This window comes from Tachyglossus aculeatus, chromosome 1 (genome assembly GCF_015852505.1).
Source record: "Tachyglossus aculeatus isolate mTacAcu1 chromosome 1, mTacAcu1.pri, whole genome shotgun sequence".
NCBI lineage: Eukaryota > Metazoa > Chordata > Mammalia > Monotremata > Tachyglossidae > Tachyglossus > Tachyglossus aculeatus.
In genome coordinates, this window is record NC_052066.1 from 150721927 (window position 1) to 150739416 (window position 17490).

Consider the following 17490-nt stretch of genomic DNA (forward strand, 5'->3'; position numbering starts at 1 on the left):
CAACAGTTCAGTCAAGCTATTGGTTGGCCCATCGCCCTTCCCTTTCTGTTGAACTGGTATGGCATTTAGAGAACAGAAACGTGCCCTACCATGTACTCATATCTTTGTAGCATTAGATTCTTTTGGCCTGTAGGCCTAGCACAGTCAGGACATCTTTTTGGAATACTCAGCTGAAGTAAACTTTTGAGTTCCCGGACTGCCAGTGGATGTCAGGACAAATAACCGTCTTCCTCACCACAAATATTGATTGAGAGTCCACCGGCGCCTTGAATGAGCCTATGCCAAGTCTCTGGCTTTGGGGAGCCACCCTGGAGGCAGGTGGACTGGAGTGAGGTTGCTCCATGGTGGAGGGGCTGAGTCCTGGAGAGGAAGCATGGTAATGGGGGGGCTCCTTAATCATCAGTACAGTATGCGTTTTATTTATGGTTATTGGAGTACAAGTCATCTTGAACTTACCGGGTTTGGGATGGGAGGAACTTCAGAGAGAACAAATAAACCACTGGGACTTCCTAGGAACTGTAAATATACTATCTGTCCCTTTGATAGACATGTATACATTGATGTTTGCTTGTTGAAATGCCATTCGAAATGGAATGCTCCTTTGGGGCATTGACTTGGTAAATCTTTGCACAAGGAACCAACCTTTCTGAGGCCAATAGGAATCAGATTTACATACAAAAAGGGCATCGGTGGCAGTGGTGGATTCATTCATTCAGTCATATTTATTGAGCACTTACTGTGTGCCGAGCACTGTACTAAGCACTTGGGAAGTACAAATTGGCAACATATAGAGCGGGTCCCTACCCGCCCTGACCAAAGGCATTAGCTGGGTGACAGATTCTGCATCTGTTCTTCAAGAGAAGCATGTGGCCTAGTGGATAGAGTCCAGAACTTGGAGTCAGAGGACCTGGGTTCAAATCCTGCATCTGCCCCTAGTCTCCTGTGTGACCTTGGGCAAATCACTTCACTTCTCTGTGCCTCAGTTCCCTCATCTGTAAAAAGGGGATTAAGACTGTGAGCACCATGTGGAACAGGGACTGTGTCCAACCTGATTAGCTTGTATCTACTCCAGTGCTTAGTACAGTGCCTGGCACATAGTAAGCTCTTAATAAATACCATAAAAAAGCAGATGAATTCTAAAATTAAGCAACTCAACTCCGATGGACACTTCGTGTTTCCTACTTTGTTTACGACATCTTTAGTCCAGCTAAAATGTACTTGGATTATCTGTTCCTTATTCATCTTCCACTTCTAGAGACCATTCACTGAATGTACTGACAATAACAAAAATAATTAAAAAATCATAATAGCTACCCAAGTTATAACAACACTCATTTGGTTTCTTTGATCTTTGCAGCATTTAAGAATATTAACTTTCCCCAAATATTGCTATAATTATTATCTGGTAAAACCATGTACCATTTTTCCCTCAAGGATATATTTTTATATTTTCTTCTCATTCCTTCGTAACAATGATGATTAAAAAGTAACAATAATAAATGAATGTTTTTCAGTTTCCTAGTGTCTCTTCAGAAGATCTCTAAGCATTTTGAGAACATTAGTCTTGTAACCTTTGAGAGAGAGAGAGAGAGAGAGAGAGAGAGGAGAGAGAGATTTGATGGTGATTTTCATGCTGGGTCACTGACTTGGAACATTTTTCCATGAGACTATTAGAACATGGATGGCTGAAGTTCATAAATGACATAAAAATGAAAGAGAAACAAAACTAGAAAATAATGTTTCAGTAACTTCAAGGAATTATTAAGGAGGAAAAAAAGTGATTTTAGGGTGAACCCTGATTTTTAGAAAATCACCACTGGAGGTAAAATCTCCAGCATAAATCTGGTAAAATTGAAACAAGGAGGCCTATGGAAATTTAAGGTTAAAACCTTTGAATATCAATGTCAAATTAGTATATTTTTTGAGAGCTATGGAAGAGGAGCTACAAAAGGAAGAGTTTGGGATTTCTTTTTTTTTATTGTGGGTGCACACCAAAACAGGAAACAATGCCCCTCTAAACTGTAAGCTCATTGTAGGCAGGGATTGTGTCTACCAACTTTATTTTGTACTTGCCCAAGCACTTAGTCCAGTGCTTAGTCCAGCACTGCTTTCATGCTCTACGCACAGTAAGAGCTCAACAAAAATGATTGAAATACCTTGCTAATGAAGGAGGAAAACCAGCTGTCACTCAAATATTAACACAATCAATCAATGGTATTTCTTGAGCACTGATTGAGTGCAGAGCGTGGTACTAAACACTTGTGAGAGTACAATAGAATTGGTATGCATGATCCCTGCTCTCATGGAGCTAATGTTTTAGTGGGGAAGAAAAACATTAAAATCAATTACAAATATATGAAGTGACGGAGTATATGGATATGTGTTAAGTGCTGTTGGTGAGTCAGAGTGCTTAGGAGAGATGGACTCAAGTGCATAGGTAATGCAGAAAATAGGGACCAGAGGCTGGGAAGATGAGAACTTAGTCAGAGAAGCAGCGTGGCTCAGTGGAAAGAGCACGGGCTTTGGAGTCAGAGGTCATGAGTTCGAATCCTGACTCTGCCACGTCTGCTGTGTGATCTTGGGCAAGTCACTTAACTTCTCTGGGCCTCAGTCACCTCATCTGTAAAATGGGGATTAAGACTGTGAGCCCTACGTGGGACAACCTGATCACCCTGTATCCTCCCCAGCGCTTAGAACAGTGCTTTGCACATAGTAAGTGCTTAACAAATGCCAATTATTATTATTATTATTCCTGAAGGAGATGTGCTCTTAGTAGGGATTTGAAAATGGGGGAAGTGATGTTCTGTCAGATATGAAGGATAAAGGGATTCCAGTCAGAAGGGAGGGAAGGCGAGAGAGAGGGAGAGGGAGAGAGAGAGATTCATTCATTCATTCATATTTATTGAGCGCTTACTATGTGCAGAGCATTGTACTAAGCGCTTGTGAAGTACAAGTTGCCAACATATAGAGATGGTCCCTACCCAACAATGGGCTCACAGTCTAGAAATGGGCTCACAGTCTAGAAATCCAAGCACAGTAAGCAGGTTGATGTTAGAGTGAAAGTGTGCTGATGAGGTTGTATTTGGAGAGGAATGAGGAGGGAGTGAAATGCTTGAGTGCTTTGGAAGATGGTAAGGAGTTTCTGTTGGCTGCAGAGAGCAGCAGGAAATTTTCAACTGGAAAGCAAACACCCTGTTTAAGAAAAGATAAGAGAAGGAGGATTTCTATGGCATCATTTCACCCCAATCATCATCAATAGATTTGGTCAGGGTATTCCCAGGTGCTGTTACCAAGGCTTCAGGGTTGGGATGGTGGTGTCTATTATGGTTTATTGTATACCCCCAAACACCTAGTACAGAGTTCTTTAGACAGGAGATGTTCAGTAAATACTACTGAATGAAATAAAGCCTCATTGAAGGCACATCTACTCCAAGAAGCCCTCCCTGACTAAGGCTTCCTTTCCTCTTGTCCCACTCCCTTCTGCATTGCCCTGGCTTGATCCCTTTATTCAGCCCCCCTCCCAGCCCCACAACACTTGTGTACATATCTGTAATTTATTTATATTCATGTCTGCTTCTTCCTCTATCCGATAAGTTCTTTGTGGTCAGGAAATGTGTCTGCTTGTTGTTACATTATACTCTCCCAAGCTCTTGATACAGTGCTCTGCACACAGTAAGCACTCAAATGCAATGGAATTCATTCATTCATTCAATCGTATTTATTGAGCACCTACTGTGTGCAGAGCACTGTACTAAGCGCTTGGGAAGTACAAGTTGGCAACATATAGAGATGGTCCCTACCCAACAACAGGAATGAATGAATGAATGAGATTGTGGGGTCTTTGTCTCTGGAGATTTGTAAGAAAGAGTAGACACCCAACTATCTTGGATGCCTTTAAAATTCACTTGTCTGGATCAGATGAAAAAAATCAAGAAAAAATCCCCCCTGCTAAGGTATTGTAATAATCTGCCTATTATCCAACCCCCATTCACCGTCCCCCCCAATCCCAACTGACAGTAGTTTTGATGCTGCAGCTGTCTGAGACATCCTCATATTTAAGTCATGCTTTGGAGCACATCTATGTAACTGCGGTTCCATCATTTATATGGCTTGGGATCCAAGCATCAGCAGGGCTTAATATGATTTACATTTCCCAAGGAGAAGATGTTATTTGAGTTACTTTAATGAACTTGTGTCCTTAGGAAATTGAACTGAAACATGTCACTCATTAGCATAAGCATTACTCAGCATTTTATTGACTACATTCTGTATTCTGTCATAGTCCCCCAGAACAAAAGCCTAGTTCCTTTTTTAATAAAAAATTTTCATAGTATTTGTTAAGCTCTTACTATGTGCCAGGCACTACATTAAGTGCTTGGATACATTTAAGCTAATCAGGTTTTACATATCCAGTCCATATCCCAGATTGGGCTCACAGTCTTAATCCCCATTTTACAGATGATGTAACTGATGCCCAGAGAAGTGAAGCTCCTTGCTCAAGGTCACACAGCAGACAAATGGCAGAGCTTGGATTAGAACCCACATCCTCTGACTCCCAGGCATGAGCTCTCTCCGTTAGGTCACGCTGCTTCTCTGTAACTTTGGCATGGAAACAGGAGGACAAGAGGAAAAGAGAGAGGGGAAGGGGACAAAGAGCAGAGGAGAAAAGGGAACACTCCACGTGGTAATGAAAATCTTAGATTGAAGTGGCAAAGTGGCATCTATTTCCATAAGCAGACCTTGGTCCTTATGCAGAGGGCTTATTGAAGGAAACATTGTAAGTCTCTGAAGGTTTTTCAATTTGGGATGAAAATGTCATGCTTGCTTGTGTCACTTAGGGAAAAATAGATGTTTATGCTGAACAAGATCTATTTTTTTATTTTGTTGTTAATGTTTTATCCTGACACGATGCTACTTCAACTATATGGAAAGGAAACGTTTTTTGGATAAGGAAATGGTTCCATTTAGGGCAAGTAATAGAGTCAGTGGATTACTCTCCTAAATTCTTAGTGGACTGGTCTGCTCATAGTAAGTGCTCAGTAAATACCATTAATTGATTGAGTGATTTGCCTAATGATTTAAAATAGGACGTTTATTTATTTTTAGATTCTAAACTGTTAAAGCTAGTCATGGGAGAGGAACGTGTCTGCTAACTCTGTTGTATTATAGTCTCCCAAGCACTTAGTACAGTGCTCAGCACATAGTAAGCGCTGAATAAGTGACATCAATTGATGGATTGATTTTTGAATACACCCAGAATTTGTACACCCACGATTCACCTTGAGAAAAGTAGATTTTTTTGGAACACAAAAAAGTAGCAGAGGCAAGGACATGCCCTGAAAACCTTCCCAGAATACCTGGGCTAGACATGTCTGTTGGTCTCATTAAAGGCCCAACCTGGTTTACTACAACTTAGTTCAATTCTTGACATCCCTGACTTTAGCATTTATATATTCATTTATACCATTTCTTTATACTTTGATATGTGTACACAATTACTTGTAAAGTCAATTAGTTATTCTGATTACCTTATTTGGAAATAGTTTTATATTTTATCAATATTTTTACATCATGCATTCAGTCAAAGAAATCAATCAATGGTATTTATTATTATTATTATTATTATTATTGCTAGTAGTAGTAGCAATAATAATTGTGGTTTTTGTTAAGTGTTTACTATGGGCCAGGCACTATACTAAGCACTGGGGTAGTTATAAAATAATCTAATCGGACACAGTTTCCTGTCCTACATGGGGCACACACTTTTAATCCACATTTTGCAGATGAGGTAACTGAGGCACAGAGAAGGGAAGTGACTTGCCCAAGGTCACACAACAGACAAATTCTAGACATCTAGACAGTGAGCCCGTTGTTGGGTAGAGACTGTCTCTATGTGTTGGAGAAGCAGCATGGCTCAGTGGAAAGAGCACGGGCTTGGGAGGCAGAGGTCATGGGTTCTAATCCCGGCTCCACCACTTATTGGCTGTGTGATTTTGGGCAAGTCACTTAACTTCTCTGTGTCTCAGTTACCTCAACTATAAAATGGGGATTAAGATCACGAGCCCCACGTGGAATGACCTGATCACCTTATATCCCTCCAGCACTTAGAACAGTGCTTGGCACATAGTAAGCGCTTAACAAATGCCATCATTATTATTATTATGTTGCCAATTTGTACTTCCAAGTGCTTAGTACAGTGCTCTGCACACAGTAAGTGCTCAATAAATACAACTGAATGAATGAAAGAATGAAATGACAGAGCTGGGATTAGAACCCAAGTCCTCTGACTCCCAAGCCCATGCTCTTTCCACTAAGCCATGCTGCTTCTACTACAATAAGGTTGGTAGACACACTCCCTGGACACAAGATTTTAGTTTAGAGAAGAGATAGTAATATAAATAAATAAATTGAAAATAGGTATGTAGGTGCTGCGGTGCTGAAGGTGAGATGATGTACTCAAAGGGCACAGAACAAAGTGCATAGATGACACAAGGGAAATGAAGTAGGGGAAAGGAGGCCTTAATTGGGGAAGACCTCTGGAGGAAATATAATGTCAATAATGCTTTGAAAGTGGGAGGGAGTTCCCAGCCAGAGGGAGGATGTGAAAAAGGGGTCACCTTGAAGTGAAGGTTGGCAGCTGGCAACTACTTTCTCTTCCTCTTCCCCATCTACAGAAGAACATAATTGACCTGAAGACCACCAGGCTAATGTCCACCCATCCTCGGGGCTGATCCAACTCTGGTGAGTGGGCAGCCTGTAGACATTCAAAGCAATGAAATATCAGTTGTCCATGTGATGAACAAACACATGGAAAACCCTATTATATAGTCTAAGCACAGAAGAGTGGGTAATGTGCATTCTGGGGCCGAGGAAGAGCATATCTCTGGGCACTCTCTCAACAGCAAACTTTGCTGCATTCTCATCTGGTATTTACATTGTACTAAAATGAGATTCCTATGTCCATTATGCCAATTACTGGGGAGACTCTCATGTCCATAATACCAATTACTGGGTCTCAATAGCATACTGGACATCTTTTATTGGAGCACCTATTCTGGGGAGAACACCATACTAGCTGTAAGCTTACTAGATGTAAGCTCCTTATAGGCAGGGCAATGTCTACCAACTCGTATTGTACTGTTCCAAGCACTAAGTTCAGTGCCCTGCACACAGTATGTAATAGACTGTAAGCTCATTGTGGGCTGGGAATGTGTCTGTTTATTGTTGTATTGTACTCTTCCAAGTGCTTAGCACCGTGCTCTGCACACAATAAGCACTCAGTAAATATGATGGAATGAATGAATGAATAAATATCACTGATTGATGCAACAGAAATAAAGACACTGTTCACTCAAGGCCCTTAAATCTAAAAGGGGAGAGAAACCATCATGAAGGTTCAAGAGTACAATAAAATGAATCCAATAAAGAAGTGGATGTTCACTGGTGGTTGGTGGTGGGATGGCAGAGCCAGGAAAATGGGGAAATAACTTTGGACTCTCTTGGAAGAGATGACCTTTTAGAAGGGCTTTGAAGTGGGGAGGGATGTAGTTTAACAAATTTGTTGGGAGGAGCTCCATGCAGGGGAAAAGACATAAAAAAATGGGTCAGTGATAGGAGACTGACAATTGAGCTATCATTAATAAGTTTAGTAGGAGAAAAGCAACATGGCATAATGGAAAGAGCACCGACCTAAGAGGCAGAGGACCTGGGTGCTAATCCTGGCTCCACCACTTGTCTGTTGTGTGGCCTTGGGAAAGTCACTCAACTTCTCTGTGTCTCACTTTCCTCATCTGTAAAATGGGGATTAAATCCTACTCCTTTCTATTTAGACATGAGTCCCAAGTGGGACAGAGACTGTGTCCAACCCGACTATCCTTTATCTACCCTAGTGCTTACTATAGTGCTTGGCACATAGTAAATCCTTAACAAATACTATAAAAAAGAGAGAAGAGTCTGAGCTGAATGTAGTGGATGAAGAGAATTGGTAGGTAAGAAAGCAACATGATCTAGTGGGTAAATCATTGGCCTGAAAGTCCGAAGGACCTGGGTTCTAATCCTGGCTCTGCCACATCTCTGTGCCTCGGGCAAGGCATTTGACTTCTCTGTGCCTCAGTTCCCTCATCTGTAAAATGGAAATGAAGACTGTGAACCCTATGTGGGACAGGACTGTGTCCAACCCGGTTATCTTGTATCTACTCCAGCACTTAGCACAGTGCATGGCATAAGGTAAATGCTTAACAAATACTACAATTATTATTACTAAGGAGATCACTGATGAAAAGCCTTAAAAAGCAATGGTTGATTTATGATTCTATGTGAGAAGAAATGGGGAGTGATGTGTCCTAATGGAATTTTGAGAAGACAGTATGAACAGCTGTATGTAGATTAGGCTGAAGAGGGAAGAAGCCTGAGTCAAATAGGTTAGGATGGATGCATTTTAATGATGCTCTCCTGGTGTGCAATACTTCTCCTGAGTGTTGTTTCCCATGGAAGTGAAAAGGATTTCATTACATCATGGCGTTTGGACTCCAGGACGAATTAAAGGAATCAGCCAAGACAGTAAGTGAGTCAACTCAAATGTTATCAAAAATATCTGAGTGCAATATTAATTTTTGAGAAGCCAAAACTCAAAATTTTTGAGAGTAGCTAATAGCCTGAAAAATGAAATTATGTCATGAAAAGGCAGATAGTCAGGACTTGGCACTCTCCAAGTCCATCACAATATGGGGTTAATCCCTTGAAATTAAGTTCAGAGCAGGATACCCAAACAGCTGCTGTCTAAGTGTGATGAAATGGGAGGCACAGCAAGCAGTTTCAGACAATGTGGGATAATGTGCAGTAGTGTGTACTTCTCCAGCATCCGGTCAGTCAGAGTGCTCCAAACAAAGGGTGGTTTTCCTTCAGATTTCAGGAATACTGAGAAGTCACAAAGCCTATTCTAAAAAGGGGCAGGCAGGGCACATAGTACACCTACTAGGATGACAAAGTCAGTCAATTGTATTTATTGAGCTCTTATAGCATCCAGAGCACTGTACTAAGCGCTTGGGGGAGTACAATTTAACAATAGACACATTCCCTGCCCACAATGAGCTTACAGTCTAGAGGCAGAGCACACTTCTGTCTTGAGCTCTAATCAATAGAGTGCTGGTGGCCCATTCCTTTTCAACCACAACCACATACATGGGTAGAATCTCACCACTGATAATGACTCCTTTAGATATGAAAGATATGCAGTCACACTCTGGCATATAAAGAGCCATCTTCAATAGAGTACCTTAGACTGAGGAGGGAACAGATATAATGAAAGAGAAAACAAGATCTTATAAGGAGTGTTTTTGACATTACTTCCCTGATCCTCAGGCATGAATTTGGTAAACTCTCACCAGAAATTAGATCAGGAACTGATTTTGATTCAATTTTGTGCTTCTTTTCTTAGAGGGTGCATTAAAAAGTGACAGATAAACATGTCTTTAATGTTGGAGAGGAAGAGAGAGCTGCAGAGAAGCAGCATGGCTTAATGGAAAGAGCACGGTCTTGGGAGTCAGAGGCCGTGGATTCTAATCCTTGCTCTGCCACCTTTATGCCACTTAACTTCCCTGTGCCTCAGTTCCCTCATCTGTAAAATGGGGAATGAGACTGTGAGCCCCATGTGGGACAACCTGATTACCTTGTATCTACCCCAGCGCTTAGAACGGTGCTTGGCATGTAGTAAATGCTTAACAAGTACCATTATTATTAATACCTTCTCCCTGGCACCTTCATTTGCTCACAAAGTTGCTTGAGTTAATTTGATATTGGAAATTCAGGGACATTAGCCAATCACATAGTGTCATGGAATATGGTTATCTCTTTCATTCCCTTTCCTTTTCATTGTCCTTCTTTCTCTATTTCTCCCCTTTTTATTGATGGCATTTGTTAAATGCTTACTATGTTCCTGGCAATGTACTAAGCGATGGGGTAGATAAAAAGCAACCAGGTTGGACACAGTCCATGTCCCACATAGAGCTCACAGTCTTAATCCCCATTTTAGAGATGAGGTAACTGAGGCATAGAGAAGTGAAGTGACTTGCCCAAGGTCACACAGCAGACAAGTGGTGGAGCTGAGATTAGAACCCAGTTCTTCTGTCTCCCTGACATATGTTCTATCCACTGAGCCACACTGCTTAATTCCCTCTCTCCTTCTCTCTTTTCCATCTCCCTTGCAATCTTCCAATCGTGTATCTCTTTATCACTCTCTGTCTCCTACTTCTCTCTCCCTCTCTAAATCCTCTCTCACCTTGTCTTTTTCATACTTTCCCTTTCCCATTCTCTCACTTTCCCTCTCTTTCTGGTACTTTCTCACTCACCATCTTCTTCTCTTCTCTCTCCTCCTTAATTCTTTGTCTCCTCTTCCATTCCTTTTTCTCTCACCTTTCCATTCTCTCACTTTCCTTTCTTTTCTCTACCTCTTCCCCACAAACTCTAAGTGTTTACCCCACATGGTCAAGGAGTCCAAAGGCAGAGGGAAAAAATTCACAGAGACAAATTCAAGTTGCAGATGAGGCTCCATGGCAAATGGCTCACTGAAAGAGGCTTCCATGTGCATTGTCTCAAGGCCAAAGGAAAGAACAAATGAAGGAAGGATAATGACCCCCCAAAATGGCACTCCCTCCCCAATTAGGTCTCATAGTAAACCATGACCCTGAGCTGGTGCCAAGATCGTGTTGGTGGATTTATGTGATAAATGTGAAATAAACACTAAGTGCAGCCAAAAATGGTGTTGGCAGTAACACACTTTCTTATGTCACATTACTCACATTTGATACCCTTCCTCCTTCGGTCAATTCTTTTTGATTTTTTACATGCCATTACTATTTTTTTCTATTGTTTTGTGATGAGTGGAGACACGTAATACACACTTTTCATTGCACCCATCTTTATAGTTGTATTCGGTAACCAAGCTTGATCGTTTAATTTGAACCTTATTCTGCATCAGTCTACTCCTGTGCTATGTTCTCTGGCCAACTCATCTAGACAGACCCTAAACCAGATGTGAGTCTCAACATTTTCAGGACTTCATTTTGCCACTTGGTTTGGATCTCAGAAGCATTTTCAGCCTGAAGGCTTTGATGCCTTATGTTTGTGTTCATAAAAATTATATGGAAAGTTATTAAATAGTGATAAGACCTTCCAGTTTCACCACCAAATGGAAAAAAGTTGTCCACACAAAGTCTTTATAACCATCTTGCAACAATTTCTAAGGGTCTAACATTATTTTAGCTGATTCTGCATTAAAGAGGTTGAAGAAATATAAACCTACCCTACTTGCTTCTATGTAGGAGTCACAAGAAGCATGTCCACTTCTGACCTTGAAAACTCAGGGTGAAAGACACAAAGCCTCCACAACTCATTGTGGGTTTTTTTTTTCCACACTATGGTTAAAGCAGAATGGCTGAAAAGCTCCATTTTTGATTAATTTTATGAGGTAGCCAGGGTTCTTTTTAGAATTGAAAATTAGAACGTTTGAAAATTTGAGTGATTTTAAAATGACATTCAAAGACATCCCAGGATTTATGGTGGATTATTTGTATCCTTGCTGTGTTTGTCCAAAATTGTTATATTTAAATATTCCTCCAGGAAATGAGCATATTTAGAACAGCAAGCACTATTACAGGTATCTTGTAGGTGTGACAATTTCCAGCTCAAAGATTCTTAATTTTGGTCTCCTAACAAATGACAAAAAGTAACTTTGACCAAAGATGCTTTGTTTTTAAAGGACTTTCTGATGAGCAGTTAGATCATAGGATTTCAAGAGTATTTGAACAAGTGTGAAGTATATATTTTTCTCCCCTCTACCAGAAGTCCTTGTGACAGACAATAGATTTTTTTTGTTTTTAATTCAGTAGTTTAAGCCCACTAGAGTGGGGATTTAACTCCAAAAAAAACATCAGTGCATAGACAAAAATATTACACTAACCCTTGGGTTTGATATGGTAGTGCTTTCACTGCCAGGTTGCATACAATTTACTTGTAATAATAAACTCTGAGCAGCGTGAATGTAATGGTAGCACTTTGACTATTAACAGTGATCTTTCATTCACTCAATGATAGCTAAGCAGTGGAAATAAAATAACAGTTTCCGAATTCTAAAACAAAATGAACTTGTATTTCTCCATCTGCATCTGCCACGTGTTTTGATGTATTTATGTGTCCATTGACTTGTACTTCCCAAGCTCTTAGTACAGTGCTCTGCACACAGTAAGTGCTCAATAAATGCAACTGAATGAATGAATGAATCGAGCTCCGCTGAAGCGTGAAAGGGTTTGTAAATCATGTTTGACGTATATCACATGGGGCAGCCACCACTCTTCTATGATAACTGAATGGAATGGGAGTAACTGGGCTGGGAGCAAAATAATGAAAAGGCCTGATATTGTGCTACTGGAGAAGACAGATTACCATGTTGTTTGAAGATGGCAGCAATTTCTGTTTTCACTCTGGATCAGGAAGGTCTAGAAGAGTGCTGTCCCTGATAAGTTCAACCATTTTTATGGCTGCCATTTTCTCAGTACCAAGTCTTGCTTTGCTTTACCAGGGACAGTACGGAAAACAGAAAGGTCTCACTGAAGAGGTGGAGCGGGTCCTTGTCTATGGCTCTGTGAGTAATGCCAAATGGAAGATACAGCATCCTGTTTGTCAAAGTTTGGGGTCCCCTCCAAAGTTCCAGGTTTGCTGGGGTCAACCTAGATTTTGGAAGGCTATCTTGGGAGTTTTAGAACTCCCCACAACAATCATAGGCCCCACAACAACCATAGGTAGTGAGCTGGTGAACCCAACAGTTATATAATTTTTAATATTTATAAAAATCAGAGGGGACTTAATCACTGTCCCACATGGGGATCACAGCATAAGGAAAGAGAACAGGAATTTAATACCCATTTTGCAAGTGAGGAATCTGAGCCCATTGTTGGGTAGGGACTGCCTCTATATGTTGCTGACTTGTACTCCCAAGCACTTAGTACAGTGCTATGCACACAGTAAGTGCTCAATAAATACGATTTAATGAATGAATGAGGCAAGTTAAGTGACTTCTTGTCCAAGGTTATGCAGTGGGCAAGTGGCAGAGCAGGGACTAGAACCCAGTTCCTCTGATTCTCAGCCTAGACTCCTTACGCTTGGCATCTTTGCTACCCACACTTGGATGTTCTTACATGGACTGCTCTATTTATACTCCACTGTGTTCTGGGGTTTATAGAGCAGATTACCTGGTATGTTGGGGAAATTGATCTGTACCTTCCCTCTGCCTCGCCCACACCCCTTGATGGTCAGGGAAAGGACAGAGCCAAGTCGGGAGGTGAGGAATGAAGCCCCACTGACCCATTATACCTAAAATTAATACCATCAGCCCTAAAATGCCAAGTCCTTGTACTTGGATGACAGTGCCTTGTCATGTATATCTCCTCACGGATGCATTGTGAGCTCGTTTTGGGCAGTGATTGTCACTGTTTATTGTTGTACTGTTCTTTCCCAAGCACTTAGTACAGTGCTATGGACCCAGTAAGCACTTAGTAAATACAATTGAGTGAATGAATGAATGAATGAATGGTGGATTTGGAGCCTTCAGTTTTTCTCAACTTCTTTTTTATTTGATTGTGAAACACCATAATTCACTAATACAGGATTTATAAAACAGATTATATTCCTATCATAGTGAAATGTATATACATATACGTGTATATATACATATTTATGTATAATATGAGAATAATATATATTAAAACAGACAAAATGATAATGTCTCTGGACGTACAGAGAATTTGGCTCATGTGCCTGAGGAATTTCAGGCAGACTGTCCCTATGGAGTCACGGGAATCTCAGACCAGTGTACCCCTCTAGCCTGTACGTTAATTCTGGGCAGGGAACGTATATACCAATCCTGTTGTATTGTACCCTCCCAAGTGCTTATACAGTGGTCTGCACTCAGTAAGTACTCAGTAAATGCCATTGATTGATTATATGCCTAACGGGCCATGTCATATGTCCATGGTTTATTTTGGACTATTTAATTATTTAGTTTTTGCTCTCTCTGGATCCAGAATTTTCCATTATGGGGAGTGGATGATACTGACAGTTACTGGTTCTGCAAAGTAATTGTTTGCATAGATTCAGGTATTCTAGGGTTGATATTCAATAACGATGATAATTATTGTATTCACTAAGCATTTACTAGGTGTAAAGCATTGTTCTTAGCACTGGGGTAGATAATAATAATGGCATTTGTTAAGCACTTACTATGTGCAAAGCACTGTTCTAAGCGCTGGGGGGATACAAGGTAATCAGGTTGTCCCACCTGGGGCTCACAGTCTTAGTCCACATTTTACAGAGGAGGTAACTGAGGCACAGAGAAGTTGTGACTTGCCCAAAGTCACACAGCTGAGAAGTGGTGGAGCCAGGATTAGAACCCATGACCTCTGAATCCCAAGCCTGGACTCTTTCCTCTGAGCCACACTACTTCTCCACAAGATAATCATGTTGGACACAGCCCCTGACCTTCATGGGGCTCACAATCTCAGTAGGAAGGAGAACAAGGGTTCAATCTCCATTTTGCAGGTGAGGAAAATAAGGTACAAACAAGTTAATTGACTGCCCAAGGTCACAGAGCAGACAAGTGGCAGAGGCAGGATTAGAATCCAGGTCCTGTGACTCCTAAACCAATTCTCTTTCCACTAGATCATGTCGCCTCCCTAAAGAGTCATCAGAGAGTCATCAATCAATTTATCAGAGGTATTTATTGAGTGCTTACCGTGTTCAGGAAACCATACTAAGCTCTTGGGAGAGTATAATACAACAGAGTTGGTAGACACATTCCCTGCCTACATGTTCCCTGTTTACAGTCTACAGGGGTAGGGGTTATAGACATTTGGAGGTCTGTATCATAGACAGCTGTAAGTGGGACAGGCAGAAGGAAAGTTTTTTCACACTAATGAAGCTCATTTTCAGGTGGTGCAACCTGATTCTGGAACAATGGGAAATAACAGAGACAAGTCAGGTCAGTCCAGCATGAAATAGAAATAGAAGCATCATGGCCTAGTGAATAGGGCACAGGCTTGGGAGTCAGAGGACCTGGGTTCTAATTCTGGCTCTGCCTCAGCTCTGCTGTGTGACCTTGGGCAAGTCACTTAACTTCTCTGGGCCTTAGCTACCTCATCTGCAAAATGGGAATTAGATTATGAGCCCCACGCAGGACATGGACTATGTCTAACCTGATTATCTTGTATCTACCCCAGTACTTAGTACAGCGCCTGGCAAATAATATGCTCGGGAGAAGCAGCATGGCTCAGTGGAAAGAGCATGGGCTTTGGAGACAGAGGTCATGGGTTCAAATCCTGGCTCCACCACTTGTCAGTTGTGTGACTTTGGGCAAGTCACTTAACTTCTCTGTGCCTCAGTTACCTCATCTGTAAAATGGGGATGAAGACTGAGCCCTCTGTGGGACAACCTGATCACCTTGTAACCTCCCCAGTGCTTAGAACAGTGCTTTGCACAAAGTAAGCGTTTAATAAATGTCATCATCATTGTTATTATTGTTTAAAAAAGAAGAATGGCAGACTTTTCAAGTAGAAGGGATTATGGAGAATTTTTGTCTGAGTCAACTGAGGCAAAATTTTGCCTCAGTCAACTGAAAAGCAGCATTGTCTAATGAATAGAGAAAGTGCTTGGGAGTCAGAAGGACCTGGGTACAAAATGAAGATTAGACTATGAATCCCACTTGGGAGATGGGCTGTGATTAGTCATTAATTAATTCATTCATTCAATTGTATTTATTGAGCACCTACTGTGTGCTGAGCACTGTACTAAGTGCTTGGAAAGTACAATTCAGCAACAGATAGAGACAATTCCTACCCAACAATGAGCTCACAGTCTAGCAGGGGAAGACAGACAACAAAAAAAAAGTAGACAGGTATCAATACCATCAAAATAGATAAATAAAATTATAGATATATATATACATCATTAATAAAATAATTAGAATAAAAAATATGTACAAATATACATGTGCTGTGGTGTGGGGATGGGGGTAGAGCAGAGGGAGGGAGTAGGGGCAATGGGGAGGGGAGGAGGAGCAGAGGAAAAGGGGGGCTCAGTCTGGGAAGACCTCCTGGAGGAGGCGAGCTCTCAGTAGGGCTTTGAAGGGGGAAAGAGAGCTAGTTTGGTGGATGTGAGGAGGTAGGGCATTCTAGGCTTGAGGTAGGTCGTGGGCCAGGGGTCGATGGCAGGACAGGAGAGAATGAGGAACATTGAGGAGGTTAGCGGCAGATGAGTGGAGGGTGTGGGCTGGGCTGCAGAAGGAGAGGAGGGAGGAGAAGTAGGAGGGGCCAAGGTGATGGAGAGCCTTGAAGCCGAGAGTGAGGAGTTTTTGTTTCATACTTAGGTTGACAGGCAACCACTGGAGATTTTTGAGGAGGTAGGTGAAATGCCCAGAGCATTTCAGTAGAAAGATAATCCGGGCAGCAGCATGAAGTGTAGACTGAAGTGGGGAGAGACAGGAGTTTGGGAGATCAGAAAGGATGCTGATTCAGTAATCCAGTCAGGATATGATGAGAGATTGTACCAACAAGGTCGTGGTTTTTGTGGAGATGAAAGGGCAGATCATGGCGATGTTGTGAAGGTGAGACCGGCAGGTTTTGGTGATAGATTGGTTGTGTGGGATGAATGAGAGAGCAGAGTCAAGGATGACACCAAGGTTGCGGGCTTGTGAGATGGGAAGGATGGTAGTGCCATCCACAGTGACGTGAAAGTCAGGGAGAGGACATGGTTTGGGAGGGAAGATAAGGAGCTCAGTCTTATATACGTTGAGTTTTAGGTGGCAGGTGGACATCCAGGTGGAGATGTCCTGAAGGCAGGAGGGGAAATGAACCTGGAGGGAGGGAGAGAGAACAGGGGAGGAGATGTAGATTTGGGTATCATCTGTGTAGAGATGATAGTTGAAGCCGTGGGAGCGAATGAGTTCACCAAGGAAGTGATTATAGATGGAGAACAGAAGAGGACCAAGAACTGACCCTTGAGGAACCCCTACTGTATCTACCGTAGCTCTTAGTACAGTCAATCAACTGCTGTCTTTAAGGGTGAGCAGAAGCAGAAGGAGCAGAAGGAACAGAATCAAGCAGTGATATTTTCAAGTCCACCTGCCCTCATACAAAGAGGGCACTGTTCACAGCGCCTCTTTCCCGCTCTAGACTGCAAGCTCTTTTTGGGCAGGGAACTTGCCTACCAACTTTGTTGTATTGTAGTCACCTAAGAGCTTAGTACAGTGCTCTGCACGTGGTAAGCACTCAACAAATACCACTGATGATGAATGCCATTTTCAAATGCAATAGACTACATTTTGCCTTTGTTAGAAGTCAGTTTCCTCCACTGAGGCTATCTCATTGTCCAGTTCTGTCTCTCTCTTCTGCTCTTCCGTCAGCCCAACAGCTCTTGAAATCTCATGTCTTTGGGCCAATCTGAAAA